This window comes from Thermobia domestica, chromosome 13, assembly GCF_964235325.1.
Source record: "Thermobia domestica chromosome 13, izTheDome1.hap1.1, whole genome shotgun sequence".
Taxonomy (NCBI): domain Eukaryota; kingdom Metazoa; phylum Arthropoda; class Insecta; order Zygentoma; family Lepismatidae; genus Thermobia; species Thermobia domestica.
Window position 1 is genome coordinate 162,373,534 of NC_137466.1, and position 16,970 is coordinate 162,390,503.

The following is a 16,970-nucleotide window of genomic DNA, read 5'->3' on the forward strand; positions in this document are numbered from 1 at the left end:
CTTGTTCTCGAGGACTCCCACAAGTTGTTCATGTGGTGTAACTAACAGGCCACCAATTCGGAGACCCACGGTAAAAGGGGGTCCATTTAAGAAGAGAAGATTAACTTTATGATATTGCAATGTTAAAATGCACTTTTCAGGTTTTATCTTATTTTACACTGCTCACTAACTATTGTTCTACATTCTAATATTTTTAGGTTAGTGCCTAGAAAGCCGAATATTACGCAAAAGCAATGAAAAAGGATTGAAGACTTTGGAAGTGTGGGTGTGGAGAAGAATGGAGAGAATTAGCTTGGTCGAACAGAAAAGGAATGAGAAAGTGATAAAATTATAGAGGAGAAAAAAGCAGTTTTAAATGTAATTAAAAAGAAGAAGAGAAACTAGTTGGAACATTGAGAAAGAACTATATCATGAGGGACGTGCTAGAAGGTACGGTGGCAGGAAATAGAGGGAAGGAAAAGCGACTGTAGTTTATGGAAGACGTTAAAACAAAAAAATCCTAGGCGAAGACGAAGAAGTGAGAAGAAGACAGTGGTGAAAAAAATCTCAGTGACCCCCCAATAATGATTATATAGATCCGTTAGAAGCCGATGCAGCGTTGCGTTCCGTCTATTAATAAATATTAAATTGGTAAAGAGGGGAAGGGGAGGATAAATTCAACTGTTCTTTCCAACAACCTTTGGTTATATGTAGGGTCTAAGTCTGTATTTGGTTTTAGTATTAATTCTTTAATTTCGTCTTCTAGAAAAGAAAATTGGAGAACATTGAACTAATTCTCCAGAGATGGTATGGAGGCAAGTGTCTACCTTGTCCCACTTGCTCCGGCGCCACTGAATTTTATCTTCTTCTCTGTGCAAGATAAAACGAAATTACTTTAACGAACAAATCAATTTGTTTGAATAATATTATATTATGAAGACTTAAATGGCGTGCTACTGTAGATGCACTTTTATTCTTATTCCATTTATTGCGGCATTACTAGATTGATATCAGAAGTTGAATTCATCCTAGCTTGTAATCATCTTGGTTTATCTATAATGAGATTACCTGTTTTAATTATTTTGACTTAACCCGTTCATAGACGTGATTTAACAACGGACCGTATATAGAATAAGTATATAGTTACACATCATAGGAAATGCTTTGGAAATACATCATAGGAAATATTTACAATATCGGCAGTTCCTGTTCACATCAAGTTAGTTTAGATTAGTTCAGGTTAGTTTTTTTTTTTTTTTTTAAGTTTAGATTAAATTTGATTGGATTGTGTAAGTACTTGCATTTTCCATTTCTTCCGTGAATATTGTATTTTTTACGTACTTCTGGACCCATTCTGCTACACATTTACCAATGCTTCTTGATGAGCAGTTTATTCAATATACATGGTGTCTCAAAAGTTTCCTGACATAAGGTAACTCTGTTATTATCAGAGTTACAACAGCATGTAAGAGGGGAAACAGTCTCCAAATATGATGTTTTCAATCTAAAGTAAAATATTAAAAAAAAAAAAAAAAAATCGGATGAGCCGTTTGGGCAGTACAATCTTTATGCGCCCAATGTTAAATGAAAATGCAGCGTTGCCATTTACCTGAACTCACATCGGACTGTTTGAAATGGGGGCTGACCATCGACACGTTAGCGTAAAAGACAGTAACTTCATTCACTTGTGTCCAGTAAATGGCAACGTTGCAATTTCATATATGGATGCTTATTTGAACTTATATATATATATATATATATATATATATATTGTAATATAGGTTTGTCATTGCATCTGTTAGGAAACTAACTGTCTAGTGCGTTTATATATATATATATATACATGATTTTTTTTTGCTAGTAAAATTGTTTAAAGCTGAGATCCTTATATTTTTAGAATTAAAAATCCAGCATTATCTTCATAATTTGATATAATGCGGAATGGAGTTTTCTTTGCATGTATAATATTAATACATAATACTTCAAAATAAAGTTAGCGTAATTAAGGAAGCCTGAGTGTGTGATGGGAAACTTCTGCAGTTAAAAATAATTTATATATCTTGTCAGACTAACTGTTAGAACTAGATATACTGTATGCCCTATGTACACTTGTGACATATATTTTGACTCTGGTTAAGCGATATATGTAGTTGCTGTAGTATGCCGTATAAATTATACGTACTACAAGACACGTTTGTCAAGTTTCGCAACAAAAGTATCTGAACTTTAACGCGATGTACTCGTATTTAGTGTTGACAGCAACGATGAGTTAAAGAACCGGTTAATCTTCGTATAAATGTCTCTTCATTTGTATGAAAACATTTATTTTAAACTACGGTTTAACAGCTGGTCATTATGATCACATTTTCTATGGGGAATGAAGAAATACACATTTATTTAAAAACAACTATCGTAGCGAATAATTTTGCATATCTAGAAAATTCCCTTCTGCTTATTCAGTGGTATTCTATTTATATATTCGTGTACTCTGATACCAGGAAAGAATGTTCAAGTATTGTTTCACAATGATCACTGGATTGAATATCAGGAGAGAATATTCAAATAGTGGGTCACAATCATCGTTGGAAAAAAAAATCAATGTTACGCGCTCTCTTTTTCAGAGAAGAATATTCATACATTGATCCACAATCATCACTAGAGAAATTGAATAAAATGCTCTCATTATCAGGGAAGAATGTTTGGTTTGCAACCATCACTAGGAAACTTGAATTAGATCTAGGCCAGTGTAAAATAGATTGTCAAGGAACAATTGAAAAAATAGTATGGGTTCAATACCCCACCCTGCCTCATTACACACTAGATGCTTGTACTTTAGTTAGCTATACACTTAAGTGCCAAAAATCATGGGATAGCGGTTGAAAGTTAGTTGACATCGCAAGAACATAGCGAAAAACCGATCGAACGGCGCGAAGTAATTTCACCTGTGTCATGGTGATGGTAATCCGACAGAAATTATCGGTGTTTGAGCGCGGGATGATATTTAGTGCCAGAAGAATGAGGCATTCAATTTAGAAAGTCGTTCGGACATTGAATATTTCTTGTTTCACAGTGTCAAGGGTGAACCATAAGTGACACATTGGAAGCATTACGACCCATTAGCGTCAACGTTGTGGCCACCGGCATGTGCAGAATGACCACAACCGGCGATGTCTGGGAAGATTCTTCCGGGTAGATATATATAAGCAATATTGCGTTAACTGACAGTACAAGTCAATGCAGAACGTCCCAGCAACATGTCTCAGGGGTCAGTGTCACGTAATTTGGTCTCTATGGAGTATCACAGCTGCAGAGCAACACAAGTGTGCCACTAACTGCTGACTATTGGCAGTGGCGATTCAGTGGGCTCAGAAACAGGTAGATTGAACCTTAGATGACTAGCACATGCAGTGTGGTCAGATATAGTATTTACTGACCAATATCATATATAATATAGATCTCTGATTATTGGAACTCATCGTCTTTTGTAAGTAGTCTATGAGTGAAATGTGAAGCAAACTTTCTATAGTTCCCTTAGTTTTTCTTTCTTTTTATTTATGTATTTATTTATCTATTTTTAATGTGAAAAGATCAGATGGGTACGAGACGGACTCTAACACTTATTACTCAGTACATGTATCTTATTATAGCTTCGAAGTCGAATATATTTCCAAAATTTGCATAATTTATCCACTAAAGAGGAATGTACCAGACCGCATAGACCAGTATGCTCTGAAGGTCAATTTATCCCTGGAAATAGTAAGTTCTCTATATAAAAAAGTTCTTACCGATAAAAGTAGTTTGTTGATATTAAAAAAAATCTTGAAAGAAAGTGTTTTAAATACGTGTTTTTCGTTAAATGTCGTTTTCCCCCTTACAATCTATGTTTGGCTTAAATTCTTTCTGTAAATAATACAAAAAGTAACTTTTATTCAAAGTGTACTTATTTATATTAATCATAAATGTATGTATATTCTTGTTTGGTGGTTTGAATGCAAGGGGATTAGCAAATATTTTCGTGCTTTTGTCATTGTATTATTGAGTAAGCTAACGAATGGTGAAGGTGAAACAGTACAGAAACAAGTTAGTTTCATAATAACTCACATGGACACATGGTGAGTGATATATTCTCTTCTGGAGATTAGGATAAAGATAACGGTGAATTTTTTACGTGTGATTCATGTTAGGATAATAATATAACTTCCCTCCGTGTGTGTGTATGAAATCAGCAGACATTAAATTTTGTCATAATTTCTTACGATTTTCTTTTCATATTTACTGTTAAGTAGAAAGACTGGAAAAACATGTATATATACTGTACAGGGTGGCCCAAAAGTAGGTATACAGTCCTAGGAAATATGACATGTTAGTTTACTAAGATAATTAGTTTATTTGCTTCTGTTTATTCCAAGCTTAAGGTATGAGTGAAGAGAGATTAAGAACAAATAAGAAAGAAACTAAATCACTACCTGAATGGATAACAATAAGAAAATTATATAAAATGTAATGAGCTGATCATACGAGACTGTATACCTTCTTTTGGGCCACCCTGCATTATATGTAATTCTTAAATTATTTGTGCTATCTGACTTAATATTACATAAATTAGAAAGAAAACTAGCACTTTTTTATTATGTAGTGAAAGAAATTCTATCAAGAATAGGAATGATATCCTTTTCTGCTGATCTAGTGTTCAGCACGCGCGACTTTGGTGCACCTGTTTCCGGATTCGATTTGCGGTGGGAGCACAATTAATTACAATTAATTGGTTCCTACCTTAAACTGGAGCTCGTTACACTTAAACAAATAACAACAATAGGGGCCGTGGTGCTCACTGGTGGAGAACTCACTTATGATATGTGGGGTTCCTGGTTTCATTCCACCCGACAAATGGGCTTTGTGGTGGACAAACATCCTTGTGCACAGGTTTTGCCGGTGTTTTCGCGTTTCCTCCCACTTCCTTCAGTCCGTCGTTTAATTCATTGTCATCACCGACTTTCTCAGACTCGGAGCATAAGCGTAGGACGTTGAACTAAGAAAGAAAAGTAAAGAAAAGAATCACAATATGTAATATAGAGAAGGGTCAAAATAAAAGAGAACCAGTATTATATAACCTACGTGGGAAAATTAAATGATTCCATCTCAGACTGATATATTATATAGGAATTAACTATTTAAAAAAAACAACGTATATTACACAAAATTAGTTAAACGGGATCATAAAGAACTTTCATGTAAGCACCATTGAATCAAGATTATAAAATGTTTATGTATCAACATGGGTTTGATATCTGTATACTTGTCCAATCCTTAAACTTTATACCTCTTGTATTTGTTGCTTATGTTTGAATCCTAGTTAATATTCTCAGTCACAGAAATACTTATATTTGGATCAATTCAGCTTAAAGTTAATGTCCTCAGTCACAGAAATGCTTATATCAAGATCAATTCAGCTTAAAGTTAATATTCTCAGTCACAGAAATGCTTATATCAAGATCAATTCAGCTTAAAGTTAATGTCCTCAGTCACAGAAATGCTTATATCAAGATCAATTCAGCTTAAAGTTAATATCCTCAGTCACAGAAATGCTTATATCAAGATCAATTCAGCTTAAAGTTAATGTCCTCAGTCACAGAAATGCTTATATCAAGATCAATTCAGCTTAAAGTTAATGTCCTCAGTCACAGAAATGCTTATATCAAGATCAATTCAGCTTAAAGTTAATATCCTCAGTCATAATAATGCTTATATTCAGATTAATTGAGGGGGTTAGTGCAACAGTGGTCTAACGCACATTTTTTTTTAAAAAAAATGAGAAAAATCAAGTTAAATTTAAACACTTGTGTTTTTTTTTTGTACAATATATGTATCTACAATGTATGACACGTTCAACCACTTGTGCTTGCTTTTGGTACATTGTACAAAAACCCACATGTGTTTAACATTAACTTGATTTTTTTTCATTTTTTAAAAAAAAAATGTGGGTTAGACCACTGTTGCACTAATCCCCTCAATTCAGTTTAAAGTTAATATTCTCAGTCATAGACATGGTTATATTCAGCTTAGACGCCTTCGTCTCTTCTCCATACTGGTGTACCTCAACACTTTGTATTTATCTCCCTACACTATATACCTTTCATAGTAAGCTATGTGCTTCAACCAAAGTATTTAATTCATGTATTATGTAGAATTTGTCGTTGGCACAACGTATTTCGAGGCCGAATCCTCCATCAGTCAAGTTAATCACCTTTAATATTCTCATTATCTGGTCTGTAGTTGTTACTAACTTAAATCTCAAAATACGCTGCGCCAAGACTAAACTCTGTCGAAACTTATATCCTCACAATCTACAACTTTCGCTTCCGGGATAAACAATGACTCTTAAAAGCACCTAAGTAGCGTTCGATAAGCATCTCATCTAGTACCCATTTTAGAACCTTTGCTAACCCACTCAACTCCTACCCCAACCTAAAATAATTGCCAGATGGAATTTTCTACTAGGGAGGCAGGCTCGTATCCACGGGGGGATAGGAGGGGCCGCCCCCTAAATTTTCACTGGCCCCCTAAAATTTTCACGGTAGACTTGAAAATGAACTATAATATGGTTGGGTCGGATCCCCCTAACTTCTACCGACCCTCCCTACATTTTTGGGCTGGCTACGGTCCTATAGGGATGTATTATTCTTATTCTTGTTAGTTTACATTGCTCCTTTTTCCTCATGCCAATCTGGGATGCTGTTTTGGTGACACACAAAGTGGAATCAGTAACCATTATGTCTATGAACCCAGTGCAGTGTCTGGAAAATCAATGCCCTGGGCGAGAGTATACGACGGTGCCCCCGTATATGAGTGAGGTCGACAGACCAGCCAAGAAGCGCCAACATGATTGGCGCGAAGGGTAAGAAAATTTTCAAAAATAAACCCTGCTTTTTAATTGATTTTGAACACTTTTTATTACATTTTTCTTTCCATTTTATATGTATATGTGCACATGCATTGTCCTAACACGAGTAACATTGTAGGACCACTTCCTAAAGCAGGAAGAGGATTTAAGTACATAGTAGTTTTTACCATCGTCAAATTAAATATAAGATTGAAAAATACTGCTGTTGATCTAAAATGTTCCAAGAAATTTTTCCTATCATTTTTCTTCTTGTCTTTTATTTTCTCTCCCGAATTTTGCGCCCCGGGCCGTCGCCCCGCTCCCCCGCACGGCACGGTACTATATAAACCCAAAAATAGGAACATAATCTAAACCAGAACCACCCCTATTCGTTATCTTCACAAATTAGATTTCTGGCGACGCTATCGACACGTAGCTCGTAATCTTAAAATACGTGGGTCACTACGAAAGTTTTGAGATGTGAAATAACTTACCTACTTAAAATCAATTTAACACTTACATTTTCTTAACGTATTCACCATTACACTGTACACACTTTTGAATCCTCGAAAACCACTTTTGGAAGCAGTGTTGCCAGTCTTTTTCTTCAAGTGTTGAAAGTTCATTCTCGTAAGCCACTACAGCTTCTTCAGGGCTGCAAAATCTCTTCCCACGCATGCAATCTTCGATCCTGGGGAACAGAAAAAAAATCACACGGGGCCAGGTCAGGGCTATACGGCGGATGAGTAATAAGTTTTACATCCGTAGATTCTAAAAACTGAATTGTGATGTTGGCCGTGTGTGCGGACGCGTTGTCATGATGAAGCAGGATCCCACGCAATCCAGTTCTTGGACGCCGTTCCCGAAGCTTCTGGAACACTTTTGTTAGGCAAACAGTGGTGTACCACTGAGCAGTAACAGTCCTTTGTTCTTCAAGTGGAACAGTTGCAACATGGCCAGATTTGGAGAAGAAAGTTGCGACCATCTTCTTCCCCACATTTCGCGGTCGCTTCGCTTTCGTGGGTGTATTTTCGTCTGGAAAGATCCAAACTGTAGACTGGCGATTATTTTCAGGGTCAAATTGATAGATCCAAGTCTCATCACCAGTAACAATGTCAGAGACGCGTCGAGAATTGCCTCCATCAAATCTTGCAAGCATTTCTTCACACCATTCCACACGCATGCGCTTCTGCTGTTCAGTCAAAGTGTGAGGCACTCAACGAGATGAAACCTTCCTGAGCCGAAGATGATCATGAAGAATTTTTGTTACTGCTGGCGATCCAATGTTCACTGTAGATTCAATGTCCTTGAAAGTTGTTCGAGGATTTTCTCGAATCATTTGTTCCACAGCGGCAATGTTTTCATCTAACACAGCTGTTGTCGTATGTCCAGCTCTCTCTTCATCTTTAAGCGATGTCCGGCCTCTTCTGAATTCACCAAACCACCGAAAAATTGTAACACGGGAAGTAGCAAGGTCCCCAAATGCCCCCTGCAAACGGTCAAGGCTTTGTGTCTCGTTCAAACCACTTTTGAAACCGTAAAGGATCATTGCCCGAAAATGTTCCCTTTCGAGCTCCATTCTAGACAGCCGATTACTGCCCACATCAACCAACAAGTGAAGGCGAAACGGCCACGCCGATAAGCGATGCGAGTTGAAACTTGCTTCGCTCTGGATACCACTACCGAACGCAATTGTTGGAATTCAAATACTGTGTCACAACAATGCGTATCTCAAAACTTTCGTAGTGACCCTCGTAGATTGGATAGATCTAAGATGCTAATGCTGAATCCAAAGTTCATTTTTCGATAGCTCTTGTTTTCGAGGTACAATTGAAGCTTCTCCAAATAGATTGCTAATACTGACGATGAGGTAACTAGAAATCATCATCAGTACGTTAAAAAAAAAGATTGGGTAACTCGATAATGATTTTAAATCTGGGGGCTTAAAAAAAATAAATCTGAGATGGAAAGTGCTGCAGGCATAAATATGGTCTGCAGACATGCACCAAAATCGACAGTGTAATCCATTCACTCTTTTTAAGTTTCATATTTGTAATATTAATACATGTCTTTTAGTATAATATGTCACTAATACATTTATTAAGTAATATAAATAAAGTCATCTTATGATATTGTACAGAAAGCATTGGTAAAGTAAAAGCAGGATTCTTAAAACTAACTATATTATACTTTCGAATTCTGATATATTACGCTGTTTTTTTTTTTTTTTTTTTTTTTTTTTTTTTTTTTTTTTTTTTTTTAATGTTTCTAAAGGGACATTTGAAGCCTGTCCGTTCTACTGTACATCATTTATGCAGTACGAATGTAGTGACCAAATATAGGGTTTCAGAATTTGTCTTAAAAAAAAAAAAAAAAAGCAAGTTATTACCAAATTAGTATAACTAATATTTCTTAGAACTAAAGAAGCTATCCAAGTGGCACAAAATGTAATAACATCTTGCATTGAAAACAAATAAAACAAATTACGAAGGTATCTTATATCTTTTTTGGTTGACATCAAAACATTTTAGAACTGTTGTAAATAAAACACACATATATTTATTTTAAAAGATTTACAAAGTTTTCGGGATGGGTTCGGATTCAATGATTCCCTCCCTCCCTGCAGTGGTGCACCTAATAGTGAATTGAAGCATATATAAACGTGATACTTTTCTTTGGGAGCCGCTAAAATTTGATGGTAATCAAGATTTCAGCATGTCTATACAATTACTGAAAGCAATTCATAAAAAACGAAATGAAATATTTCAGTTTTACGTCCCACGTTATACTGACTTAGCTAAAGAAGACGGTGATTATGAGAAATGAATGAAATGGTGGAATGAAGAAAGTGGGAGGAAACGAAAGAACCCCGAGAAAACCCACGCAGACGGTGTTTGCCCACCACAAAGCTCACTTGACGCGAGCTGGGATCGAACCAAGGACCCTATGCACCAAAAGGTGAATGCTCTACCACTGAACCACTAAAAGCAATTCAAATAACACGCTTCAGCTATATTAGAAATGATTCATTGAAATATATATTAGTGTATCAGACAGGGGCGGATCCAGGACCGACTTCTGGGGGGGGGGGCGGTGGGTTGTCATACTGCTACTTTTAAGGGCTCCAAACTTTGGGATGGGTTTTATTTATATATATAAAATAAGAAAATTTCCTCTTCTGGGGGAGGGCGATCGCCCCGATCGTCCCCCCTGGATCCGCCCCTGGTATCAGATAGATGAAGTTATGTACATTTATGAGGAAAACGTATCCAAAACTTTGATAAGAGTAATTTTGATTCTTTTTTTCCTTATATTTATTATAAAGATGCAACTCAGAACTAAATAAGCTATGAAATAGCGTATACGCGCAACTTTCCTGGTCAGTTGAAAGAAGCTTCTTGTTGTAGGCTATACGAAGTTAGCTGAAGGAAGCAAGATATATCAGAAGAGAACGGTGTTTGAAATCAGTCGACCGTTCGGAAACTGAACTTCTGTCTACAGCCCAAATGATTTACAGTGGAAAACAACTTCGTATGTATTTCTCTCTCTCTCTCTCTCTCTCTCTCTCTCTCTCCCTGTGCGTGTGTATTTGTGTATATGTGTTATGTGATGAATCTTGACTTTTTTTCGAAGTTTTCTTTAAAGATATCTTTTTACAGAAGGAGGATTGAGCATGGCATGAGCGAAGTAGCTCTAAAGGTAGATAATAAAACTAGAGAAGCACGTTAAAGAGTAAAAAAAGAAGAAAACAAAAAGAGTGTAACAGGGCTACTAAATCTTTCTTCTTCTCTTTTCTCCATTATGATACATGGTGCTAGAAATTTCTTTTTTTTAAAAAAATGCTATCAAAGAAAAGGCTCAATTGTCTATATTTTAACGTTTTTCTTAACAACCCGCGGAATCATATTCCTCTCACAGTTTTTTTTTTCTTTCGAGTGATGATAGGAATGAAGGAAGTCATATATTAAACCGAGATTTTAATGCATATACATGTTTCATATGCCTTATACGTCACAAATATTAGCTTTAGATGTCCGTCCATTTCGGCAAAAGATCTTCAAGTGAAAACGATCAGCATATCGGGACTATTCGTCTTTCTTCATACATACACACTTTAGTTCGAAAACTAGGGTAGATTTTCAGGTCGCTAAAATCGAAATTGGCTGTTTTCGAAAAAGAAAAAGAAAACCACTCGAAAATATTGTCTCCCTACATACAAGCGTACAAACAGAACTTGATTAAAGGACATAATATCCAGCATAATTTTGGAGACCGAAGGAACTATAGTTCTTTAGAATTTGTTTTTCTCTTATTATTAAGACTTATTTCTCTGCTTCATAATGAACAAACTCCATGGCTCTGGATAAGTAGAGTAACAAATAAAACACAGTTCTGACCAGAGCAGAATGAAATATATTAAAAACTATACTTACAATGTGTTACAGTTTCAAGGACCTAACGTCCTCTTCATCAGACACAAACACTCTGATGAAGAGGACGTTAGGTCCTTGAAACTGTAACACATTGTAAGTATAGTTTTTAATATATTTCATTGTGCTCTGGTCAGAACTGTGTTTTATTTGTTTCTCTGCTTCACTACCTCGATTTTAAGAGACTTCGAAAGCAACGAACATCTGAAGCAGCCGATTCAGTTTGAAAGTCTTGATTTAAACTAAAAATGTTGAACTTATAGACTATATTTACTGTGTACACTGTAAAAAATTTCGCCTTAAATTTACTGACCGATTACCGTCAACTCTCGCTGCCATCCGATTACCCTAAATTTTACGGACCACCGTTTTTTCATAAAAACGGCAGACCGTATATTTAGAAGCAAAATAATATTGACCGTGTTTAGAAACAAATTTGGTACCGTATATTTTACGGTAATTTACCGTAATATTTAGGGGTCGTTTTTTTAAAAAAAGCACAGGTGTGCTATTACCGTACAAGATTTACGGTAATAACACACCTGTGCCCTCTTGCTAGATCCAGTAAGAATTCTTGCTGGTCAATATATATTGACCCAATTTTCATCGAATTGCTGGAAACTGTATAACACACTGGCTAGCAATAATTTTTGCTGGATGGATGCAACTAGAGTGCACACTGGTCCACTGCTGTTAAAGACTACTTAACTAAAGAAAACAAAAGTGAACGAAAGAAGCGTTGCACCTACGACGTGCATAATATCCATAAGAATAAAAGTTGAAATTAATTCTTAGTTTGTAATATCGAACCCTTGTTCTGATATCATCTTGAACATACATTGCTTTTTCTTTTCAAAATTACTAATTTTGTCATGTATTGAACAAAACACCAGAAGAGGATTTGATATTACATGCAAAAATAATAATAATAATAATAATAATAATAATAATAATAATAATAATAATAATAATAATAATAAATAATCTTGAATTTTATAGCTGTTTTCGCACGCTTTGAAGATGTAGTTGGAACAAACAACCTTGCCCTTTTAAGATATTCATAAATCGATATTCTGTTACAGTGTTAAGACTAGCTTTATTGCATGTATTTTCGCTATGAGTACCAGTAGACTAATAGACCTCAAATATTCTAATCAGCGATTCATTCGATTAGTCGCATTATTACGGTTTCAGATAACCAAGCAGGCACTCGACAACATAGCTTAGAATGACCAGAAGTACGACTAAACAAGTGTAAAACCATATGACTTCTCACAACACTGCCTACAGTATCCAATATCTCAAATTAATAAATACGTGTTTGTATAATTATGTAATAGTTGCATCAATGCTTAAAAAAAAAGTCACCAAACTTCCAGAGTATCGAACTTTATCATATTTAGACTATTAAACGCTCAAATGTATTAACAAGACACCAGAACAGATTATAGGTACTCAGAACAAAATTAAAGATAAAAACATTTACAGAAATATTTTTCAAATTAACAATTTATTTATCCAGAAAAAATAATGACAGCATGGGCGCCCGACGAAAATTTCCTAGGGGACTCAACTCCCTGGTTACTATCTACCCTGATATTTTTTATTTGTATTAAGAAATTTAATACGTTTTCACTAGCTAGGGGAGCGATCCCCTGCCCCTCCTTCGGGCACACATGAGTGACAGTATACTTTTGTTTCTGTAACATGAAAAATTCCAGCTGATGCAACACAAGTTATGTAATGCTGTTACGATAAACTACGAAACACTTTTCCTAAAAAGTTTTTTTTTTTTTTTAACATTGTGATTCGAATTCTAGCTTCACAAACCACTCATAGTTGGCTACATTATCATAAGACTTTATACATCCAGCAGCTTCTTGGTTTCGAATCGTTCCACTTTGGAGCGATCTGCTTGCCACGATAGCCAACTAAAGTTTTGTTTGTTACCGAACAAAGTTCAAATATTAACATGGTGCTTTCCCATACATTACCTTGCTTAATGTTGAATTTCCAGGATATCTTCAACTGTAATACCGTATATATATCACACCAGAAAACCACACACTAAACAAACAAACAAACAAAAGAAAGAAACAAAACAAAGCACAACACATCCGAACCTACGCGCCATGAATCCACGCTTCGAACATGTGCTTTTTCTCTCCAATGCGCATGCCCGACACAAGCATCTGACAGGAAAACGGTCTCCTACCATTATTTTAGAAAAACGGTAAACCGTATATTTTTTATGGTAGGAGGCACTTATTTTCACGGTTATTGGTTACAGTGTAGTAGGCATTTTACAGTCTGATTGGATATAGTATTTGATTAAAAGTACAGTACTGTATTATTCCTCTTGCTTTCGTAATGTAATTGTGGATATTAGCCATTGCAAACTTAGTAACGGAACATACGGACAATCGGCAACATCAGACCACCAGCAGAGATGGCGTAGTTCAACGGAAACTTGACCGATGATTCACTGACCCACCATTCATCGTGACCCACAACCCTCTGGATCCACGACTCACCATGACCCACCATCCACCGGGATCCACCCTGATCCAAAATCCACCAAAACCCATCATCATCAACTCTGACCCATGATCTACGCCCTCCTCTCCACTGAATATAGAGTTTTCTCACTTGTAATAAAACAAGGCTGTGAAATTATCACTAATCGGAGTTTCAATTTCTATAGTCAATCGCTCAAACACTGCTCTGTCACAATAACGGTGGATCTGACCTTTGCGATATAAAATAGTAAAGTGGTTGTCATGGGCCATATTACAATGAATTTCAATTTAATTATCGTATATAATTATTTCCTTGTTGAATTACAGATACTTTTCAAGGGAAAATAGGATGAGGTTCGAAAGCCTCAAATCAAGGTAAAATAGGCCATCGCAAAGAAAGAAAAAACTATAAAATGCCAGACTGAGTCTCGAAAGCAAGTAGGAAGTCGTATTGCTATTAGAAATATCAATATCCAAAAATGCTTCAAGTTCTTTTTTTCATTTAGATATACTCATCTCAGGTAAAGAAATAGAAACAAATGAAAAAAAAAGAAAAATGGAGGCCTTGAAAGTAAAACATAAGACAAATTCACCAATGTTCAGAAGATGCTGTCTACAATGCACTGAGCAGAGTAGGTCGGTGGGTCGTAGTAGATCAGGGTGGGTCATGGTGGGTCAGTGAGTTAGAGTAGGTTACTGTGGGTGTTGGATAGCAGTGGGTCGCGTCCTGTTGACCCATAACCCACTCACAATCTTGACCCACGATCCACTACCCACTCCATCTCTGATCGGAAGTGCCTCTTTTCAGTCCGTTGAAAAGTGGGACGAGTATTCGAAGATATCTATGACATCATACCTATCAAAAAATATAGAAAAAGAAGAGTTTGTGGCATTTATTTATTGATGATTTTCTCCAGAACAGCTCAAACGACTTTATTCATTGATCTAAATGAATAGTTAATTAACAGTCCTTGAGAATCAAGCGAGGCCGCCTCCTTGCTGTTGCACTTTTACTGTTCGGCTGTGTATAGCAAATCAAACTTAATGAACTCAAAGAGTTAATAAGGGAACTTTAAGAAAAGCCATTAATACCACCATATATATTGAGGTTATGATTCTGCACTCAATACAGAATCTCTATTATTAATTCCAAATACAAATTGGAATGTTTCTCGTATATACGTACAAGTAGTTAGCGCACGTCTTTCGTCGCCAGAGACCCAGGTTCGATTTCTTGCGGGAGCTCATGGGATTCCGAATCTACGTGAAGCTGTAGGTCTTTGTCTCACATAGTCTCGATGCCAAAAGAAATGTTAAATCATTCAACCATTCAAATACAAAATAGTTTTGTGTGCAAGCTTCTTGAATGTTCATGAAAAAAAAAAAAAGAGAGAGAGAATAAATTTGGAATTACTTGAAACTTTTAGTTTCATTCAGCTAGTAACTCATACAAAGCAAAATATAGCTCTTGACCTCCGTCAGGAGTTATGGAAGACTCCCCCGGCTAATAATTAATATTATAAAGTTATGCCGACTAAAATAAACTACCATAATAAGATTTTGTTGTTAAGATGAAAATATAAAAAAAAATGTTGAAGTCTATTTGTCTGACATTACACTCATTGGGAGCTATTTTGTCATCAAGGGCGGGGAAAGTGTCAGGAGAATCCTCATTAGAAATGCAGAAAAGTGTTTAACCCTTTTGCTTCTTCCTTTATGTATGAATTATTATTGATAAAATGCTCCCAGCTCCTTATGAATTAAAGTCATCTTTACTTGAGTTTCTAGCATTTTGTTAATTAAAAAAAAAAAAAAATCTTGTCAAGATAGCAGCACAGCTGAGATGATTGAAAGAAGAAGATTGCAATTTTTAGACATATACTATCAATTTATTAAGTACACATTGAGGTAAATATTAACATGGTTATATGCAGGGATAAAAGTGGATCTGAAAAGGTAGGGGAACGCTTGATGTCACGCTGTCCGTGTGCCTATCTTTGCCCATTCTAATGTTTTAGAAAGTGGGGAGACACCAGAGATATTTTTTTGGAAGTGGAGGAACGACGTCCGCCTGAGTTTCTTCTCACTTTTACTCCCGGTTATATGTTTATAAATGTCATTTATACAATTTTAGTACTGTATATCTTAAAAGTACCAGGGAAAAAAGAATATCGGCCGAGTCAGCAGCGTCATTTCAGATTTTGCTAGAAGGGAATAAAATTCTCCACTTTTTCAGTAGTATCCATACGAATTTCACGTTTTCGTTAGTATATTAATATGCAGTTGATTAAAACCTATATATGTATCAAACTCAGGGAGATAATTGCCCTCCAAATGACGCCCCTGGATCCAGTATTAAAAGGGAAACGTATGAAGTTCTTACTTCACAAGAAATTGAACAATAAAGGCATGTTATAAGTTAGTTTATCCTAAAATATGTCGACGAAAAGCAAACAATATACCAGTGCCACTAGAGCATATACCCTGTATATATACCAGGGTGTTAATGAACTATACCGACAAATTGTAAGAGGTGATTCCTCACATCAAATTAAGAGAAAAGCTTCATATGGACCTATGGCGAAAGGTGCATAGTTTCAAACTCGGGCTTTTGCGAAAAAGCCAAATTTCAAGAGGCCCTATTTCGAATTCGAGAGACTGTGCATGGTGATCCTTATCAGCGTAAAGGAAGTCACGCATATGCAATTCAAAAAAGGATATTTCGTTAATCTTCAATGAGTGTACAGATTATTCCCTGCAGGGTGGAATTCCCAGACATGTCATCAACCGAATTTTGAGATATGCTCTAACTGTTCTGCCTGATTGGTCCAAAGCAGGCAAACGATAAACCTTGATAGCAGTGGACACGGAATCCTTTGGTGCGATATCGGAAGTGTTAAGGATCGTCAGCAGCACGGTCTCTTATACTCGGGAAAACGCATCTTGCGGTGTTTTCTTTCACGCTTATAAGTGAAGAAAATGTGAAATATACCGTGACGAAATACATATCATCACACGTTATTCCGAACACAAAGAAACATAGAGCTGCCTGTTTCTAACATTTCCGCCTTCCATCCGAAGCATTGGATGTCCATTCTGTCAAGGTTTACCTCCTGCCTACTTTGGACTTTTCTTGAAATCAGGGTATATCTGAAAACTCTA

General features: G+C 36.1%; 1 protein-coding gene and 1 long non-coding RNA gene across 28 annotated transcripts in view; one reads left to right on the plus strand and one right to left on the minus strand.

Moving 5' to 3' along the window:
• The window catches only part of LOC145668699 (uncharacterized), an 867,338-nt gene that overhangs the window by 458,318 nt on the left and 392,050 nt on the right, over positions 1-16,970 (minus strand). For both annotated transcript variants that reach the window (XR_014128072.1, XR_014128071.1), the window contains exon 3: positions 4,827-5,008. This is a non-coding gene — a long non-coding RNA (uncharacterized LOC145668699). The remainder of the gene's footprint in view (positions 1-4,826; positions 5,009-16,970) is intronic.
• The window catches only part of trol (terribly reduced optic lobes), a 1,284,884-nt gene that overhangs the window by 443,298 nt on the left and 824,616 nt on the right, over positions 1-16,970 (plus strand). The window lies entirely within an intron of this gene.